The 6,427-nt window shown below is 44.0% G+C and overlaps 1 protein-coding gene and 1 pseudogene across 6 annotated transcripts in view; one reads left to right on the plus strand and one right to left on the minus strand.

Moving 5' to 3' along the window:
* LOC119266711 (putative pentatricopeptide repeat-containing protein At5g52630) overlaps window positions 1-1,930 on the plus strand; it is an 8,999-nt gene extending 7,069 nt beyond the window's left edge. For 2 of the 6 annotated variants that reach the window (XR_005132101.1, XR_005132105.1), the window contains 2 exons: window positions 765-856; window positions 984-1,522. The gene's annotated coding sequence lies outside the window, so the exon portion shown is untranslated. Of the gene's footprint in view, window positions 1-764; window positions 857-983; window positions 1,523-1,797 lie in introns of those variants that run through there. The other 4 variants (XR_005132104.1, XR_005132102.1, XR_005132103.1 and 1 more) reach the window with 4 other exon arrangements.
* On the minus strand, window positions 1,801-4,322 carry LOC119271735 (annotated as a pseudogene).
* Window positions 4,323-6,427: the final 2,105 nt, after the last annotated feature.

Genomic DNA, 6,427 nt, shown 5'->3' on the forward strand with positions numbered 1-6,427 from the left:
TCGCCTTTAGTTTTTTTGTTCAACACATGTTAATTGTGTGTTTGGTACACATGCAATATTTTTCTTATACAACAAAAATATCTTTCATATGCACATTTAACATTTTTCAAATACATGATTAACATTTTTTGAAAACTTACATTTTTTTATGTCTACTTTTTTTCATACACATTGTACATTTCTGGTATATATAATACATTTTACTACATGTTTAACATTTTTAAAATAAAAGATTAATATTTTGTAATACATGCTCAACATTTTTTATACACATTTAGCATTTTTTTTCAAATGCTTGATTAACATTTTTCAGATACACATTAATTTTTTTGTATACATGGTCAACATTTTCTATACAGATTTAACATTTTTTTTAAATGTTTTATACACATTTAACATTTTTAAATACTTGTCTAATTTTTTTTAAAATGCTCTATTAACATTTTTGACACACAATATACATTTTTCGTGTACACCAGAAACATTTTTATATACACATTTAACATTTTTAAGTACATAATCAACATTTTTTTCAGAGACATTGTATTTTATTGTATACATGACAAACATTTTATACATATTTAACATTTTTTAAATGCTTGATTAACACTTTTCAAATGCTTGATTAACATTTTTTAAAATACATGATCAACCTTTTTCATACACATTATATATTTTTTGTATAAATTTTTCATATACATGAGAAACTTTTTCTCTATACAAATGTTTAACTGAATCTAAATCATTCTGATTGTGTGTTGCAGGGGACTACAAGGCCAACACACTACCATGTGCTCCACGATGAGATAGGCTTCTCCCCGATGAGCTGCAGGAGCTCGTGCACAGCCTCCCCTATGTATGTGCACTGAAGTTTCAATTACAAAAGTTTCCTGCAAAAGTTTTAGTTGGTAGTTTGGTACCTTTGCCTCTGATGATCATCGTTGCATTGCTCTGACATTTCAATGCATGTCAACTCATTGCAGGTACTCCCTCCATCCGAAAAAGTTTGTCCCTCAAATGGATGTATCTAAGCACCAAGTTAGTGCTAGATACATTCATTTGAGGAACAATGGTGTTAGATACATCCATTTGAGAAACAAGTTTTGGGCAAGTTTTTTTTGAACGGATGGAGTATCAGGTAAGCAATGTTTTGCCACTAGTTGATTCCACAACGTAGGTGAAAGTGAAACAGGACGGCGTATCAGGGTCAGATTACCTGACAAACTATTGTTTTTGAGGGGAGATTACCTAACAAACCACGAGTAATTCACTAGGTAGGTTCAAGTGTTACCGGAATCGAGGGATTCAAATGGCGGCTGGGAACTGGGGTAGGGTGCTAGCACCTAGCTGCTGCAAATGCACTGTTCAAGTGTTCGGTAAGTTCAGAACAAACAGGTGTCTACATTCTTCAGTTATCCAACGGTCGTTTTCGGTGCGGGTAACGCCCCTGCGCTCCAACGGGCCAGACACGATCCAATCACTATTTTCTGTTTAGTCCTTGTTGAAGGCTCAACGGAACTCTCGGCTACATCCATGTCTAGATGTTGCTCAAAGCTTACAAGACAAAACAATGCATTCCAGTAGGGGATTCTATGTAAATTATCCTTGCTATCATTCCACTTCCAGAAAATTATCAAAAAATTATCCAATTACCCAACTTCGACAAGCAAAATAGATAATATACTAACTAGAACCACATGGACATAGCTGATAAGGGCACATACATAGAATGGAGTCTCAGAATTCTACTAGTACCAGATTGATTGAGTATAGGCTTTCCAACTGAACGGCATACAGCTTCTCTAGATTCATTTCAGCTCGAGGTACACGGGAGAATCCTGGGGAGACCACACAGCGTCCGAGATGAACAGCGACGCACCCGCCTGGTACGTCTTCGTCAGCCGCCTGACGCTCGGTGTCTCGCTGCCGGACACAGAGAGAATGCCAATCCGCGTATGCACTTCGATCTTGTACTTGAAATCCTCCTTTTCGATCGGGTCGCTCATGAGGTGGATGACTGACAGCGCGTGCCCCGACAGGATGCTGCGGTCGACCACAAGGAGAAACACCGCCCTGCTGCCAAGGGACACCAGGCGGGCCACATCATCGGCATGCTGCGGTCGACCACAAGGAGAAACACCGCCCTGCTGCCAAGGGACACCAGGCGGGCTGGCTCATCGTTGCACATGCTCAGGGGGGAGAGGCTGCTGGCTGTGATGCGGGTGTACTGGATTGTAGCGTGCTCCAAGTTGATGTGGTCGCGCAGGGACCGTCCATGGTAGGGGTGGCAGCCAGCGATGGGGCGTGGAGGCAGGACTCTTCATGTGCCAGTTTCTCCGTGAACCGGATCGTCTCGGTGCACCCGTGCTCCTGGAACGAGCACGGCATGGTAAGGCCGCCGAGGATGCGCCCCCAGGCGTGGCAGCCGGTGCGCTCCAAGGCACACAAGCCGCAACTACTGTGCTTCAGATCCGCGCAGCACTTTAAGCATGTGATGTGGCCATTTGCGCACTGCAGACAAAAAAGAGAGACATGAACATACAGGTATTACTGAAACAGAACAAAAACGTACAAGCGTTACTGAAACAACACAAGTGTACTGGATTACCGCTGCTGCCAGATTTGTGCCTCACTAATGTACAGCAATTTTCGGTTCAAAGCATAGCATCTTCGCAAATTTTAGAGTTCATGTATCACATGTAATGGCTTTCCAAACCTTTGGCTCAAGCTCTGTTGCTGCGCATATATATGACTTTCATGGTAGTAACCGTTTGTTGAATGTGGATTCTCTCAGTGATCCAGAGAGGCCAAGACTGACAACGCATCATCAACACTTACTTATCATGGCAAATTGGCAATTGGCAAGCCACAGGAGAACAAATACATACTCAAATCGACTAGAGAACGTCGACAGGAGAAACGTAATACTCAAATGGACTAGAGAACGTCAAACACATAATGAAAGGTGGTGTGGCCAATATGCTTACATCTTAATTTAGTAAATTTCCTAGAAAAAAATCAGAATAAGAAGAATTTGTAATTCTACGAGCAACATACTTACAAGGAGACCATAACTGATGCAAGAAGATATTTGCTACAAGTAAACTATCAGAAACAATAGTTGAGATAGTTAGTGAAATCCAGACCAGCCACATTCTTTCAAACGAGATTAGCTTGTGCACGGAGTTAAGTTGCAGGGTTAAGACTTCACTAAAAAGGAGCAAGTATTGAACAAGGGAATATTAATTAGGTTGTACCACAGGACTCCTTTACCTGAAAAATTGGTGGAACCAACGGGCTGCAACAACCGGAGCACTCCAGCAACTTGGGGTCTAGGGTGAGAGTGATCTTCGACATGGCAGCATCGGCCTCGGCCATGACCTTAGCCTTCTTCCCGGAGCAGTTCTCCTCTGCCGAGGCCCTTTCGGCACCAGCCTTCTACAGATTGCTCACGGCAAAATGCAAAGTTGTTGATCAGTGAATGCAATAGATGGCTAAGGCAGTGAAGAAAAAAAAAACCAGGTAGATGATCGATCTTCAGAGATATCAAGGTCCATTTTCAAATGCTCAAGGTTTTGGTTACCGAATGAGGCATTTTTACCGAGGGGGACTGGAAAACGCGGTTACCACGGTTACCGAGAAATACCGAAAAATACCGAGAATATTTCGAACAAATTTTATAGTTGAATTTTGAATTCAAATAAGTTAATGAACGAACATTTGAACCAAAGACCTCTCAAAACAGGAACTAGGTTCCGACCAACAAGCCAAAACCTACTCTCATGGTATTAATTAGATTCTATGTACTTTACTATAAATTGAGTGTTTAAATTCAAAAAATTCAAATAACTGGTATTTTTTGCTTGGTACGTGGATTTACCGAGGGGCACGGAAATACGCGGTAATCATGGTAAATCTCGAAATTTCGACCGGTAACCAAAACCTTGATGCTGATACAGGAGGGAGACGCCAAAATGTCCAACTGGCGAATCAGGAATTCAGGATTATCAGGGACCATAGAAATCAGCATTCTTGCGGTACCATTATTTGCAAAACCGCCTTGAATCGGGGCTATTACGCGAGCGCGCGCCCTTCACTCAATTTCCCCACAAACCCTAGACCTCCGGCCACCGCCGCCGCTCGCCCCCGCGTCCTGCGGCGAGCTCCACCACCGCCACCTCCACCAGTTGTGAGCGGAGGTGCCGGCGCCGCCTCCCCATCCGCACCTCCGTCAGGCCACCGCCACGCCACCCCCTTCCTAAAGCGGCGGTGGCAGGAAGATCAGAGAGGAAAATGCGTGCAAGGTACTTCACCTTGTCCATGGATGGATGGACGATCGGTCGATCGCGATCTCCCGCTCCCGCTCCCTCTCTCTGCTTCTGAATCCAGTTGCCGTCCCGTCGAGCTCTGCGATTTTTTAGCAGACAGCGGTTGTCGCGCTGGGAGGAGGAGGATCTGTTTCCCTTCTCCATACAGCAGGACCCTTTTACACCTTTTCTAGCCCAAATTAATAAAATGGAGCCCAAGTTTATCTGCATCTTTTTTAAAAATGTTTGGGCAAATAGGGGATTTCATTACAAGCAAATATATGTTTTTTAGCTACAACACTTTGCATTCCAAACTACGAGGACCGACCAAGTTGATGGCCGCAACACAGGTTACATCAAGCGGAAGGTGTGATGGCCATAAAGTCTAGCACTCAGCGCGGCTTCGTCAACTGAAAGCCGTCAACACATGCGTTGGGTGATTACATGCTACCTAGGATAGGGTCATAGGCATGACCTAGACACCCTACCCAAGAACGCTGCCGTAGAGTCAAAGACATTCAAAGCACAAGAAAAGAAACCGACTGAGTTATCAAGGAGTGCAATCCACTCGACCTTCAACCTCACTCGGATACCCCAATTCCATTTGATTAAGAGAATGAGTCATTCGACGATATAAGAAATCACTCGGAGTAGAGAAGGCTTAACGTCACTCAGGATGACAACGGTCAGACAATCACTCTGTAGACTTAAAGATCATTTATACCCCTTTATTACTGGCGTTATCAGTAATGCTCTGTCTTAATGTACATTGAACCCTTTGTAACGTGGGCTGGCTGAGGTCCGTCAGGCCACCGCCACGCCACCCCCTTCCTAAAGCGGCGGTGGCAGGAAGATCAGAGAGGGAAATGCGTGCGAGGTACTTCACCTTGTCATTGTTCTAATTCATTCACAATTCTGACTCAAATTTTGAATTGTCTGGCCCATAATTTGAGTGGAAGAATTGTGTACCATATGAAACAAATCTGTTGTATGATGCAAAAATTTTGAGTTGTAAAGATTATTTATAGCGTGTCTACAAATAATTGGAATATATATACACAAGATTTTATCCTGCTACCGGTGTAGTTGCTCCCATGTGTGTTTCACACAATTTTTCTTCGGTCTCATAGCACTTGGTCATCTCTCTTCCTTCCGGCGGGAGAGAAGAAAGATGGGGCTCGATTCCGGTCGGGCAATTAAAAGGCTCTTCGATTCGGCAGCTGCCCCCATCGCTGTTCCCTGTCGCTAAGTTCTGGTGCTTTTCTCTGCCGGAAGGAAGGGAGGAAGGTATGGGAATGCAGCAGCCGCAGGAGAAAGAGTTGAAGGAGGACGGTGTCGGGAGAGGAGGAAGGTTGCGGTGGCCGCCGTCGTTGTCACCGTGAACCTTGGCATCCTCTACTACCCTATCTGCTTCCATCCCCTGCAGCCTCCCATCTTCCAGGTACCCCCTGTCCCTGTTGGTTCATCTGTACCTGCTGCACTACTGAAACCACACAAACTCCTTCAGGAAGGACGGTGCCAATTTATTTCTGCCGTAGTCGCAAAAACAAACTCAGTTATTGATTTTTTTTAGCAAAACTCAGTTATTGATTTGATCCTGGAATGGAATGTAGGTGCCAGGTTTTGGACCTGTGGTTTTGTAGTATCAAGTTGCAAGTTAAGGTTGACATCTCTGAACAATTAGAATAAAATCAGGCGTAAACATTAGCCCAGAAGCCCAATAAATCATTAAATTTTTCAGCAATTTATGTTGCCTTCAGTCCATATATGAGTTGTAAAATCTTTCTGCTCATCATTGTTTGGATCCCCAAACGGGGAGTATCCTGTTCTCTAGCATTCACTGGCTGGTCAAGAAGAGTCCTGCTCCAGTGCTCCCCCCTAACCTAATTTTGGAGGAGTATTTTTGTCCCCGTGAATTTGTTTTTTTCCTGGCCCGCCGCAGCCCAGATCCAAGCCCTGTCTAGCCCTGTATAACCCAAAACGTATACGTACAGTACCCTGGTCCGAAAAAAAAACATCACACGACCCCACGTCCACGTAAGACCTGCCGAATCCAATCATTCACGCGAGCAGCTCCATCAATCTCGCGAGCATTGACGCAGCTCCATAAGTCACGTAGT

The sequence above is a fragment of the Triticum dicoccoides genome, chromosome 3A, assembly GCF_002162155.2.
Source record: "Triticum dicoccoides isolate Atlit2015 ecotype Zavitan chromosome 3A, WEW_v2.0, whole genome shotgun sequence".
NCBI lineage: Eukaryota > Viridiplantae > Streptophyta > Magnoliopsida > Poales > Poaceae > Triticum > Triticum dicoccoides.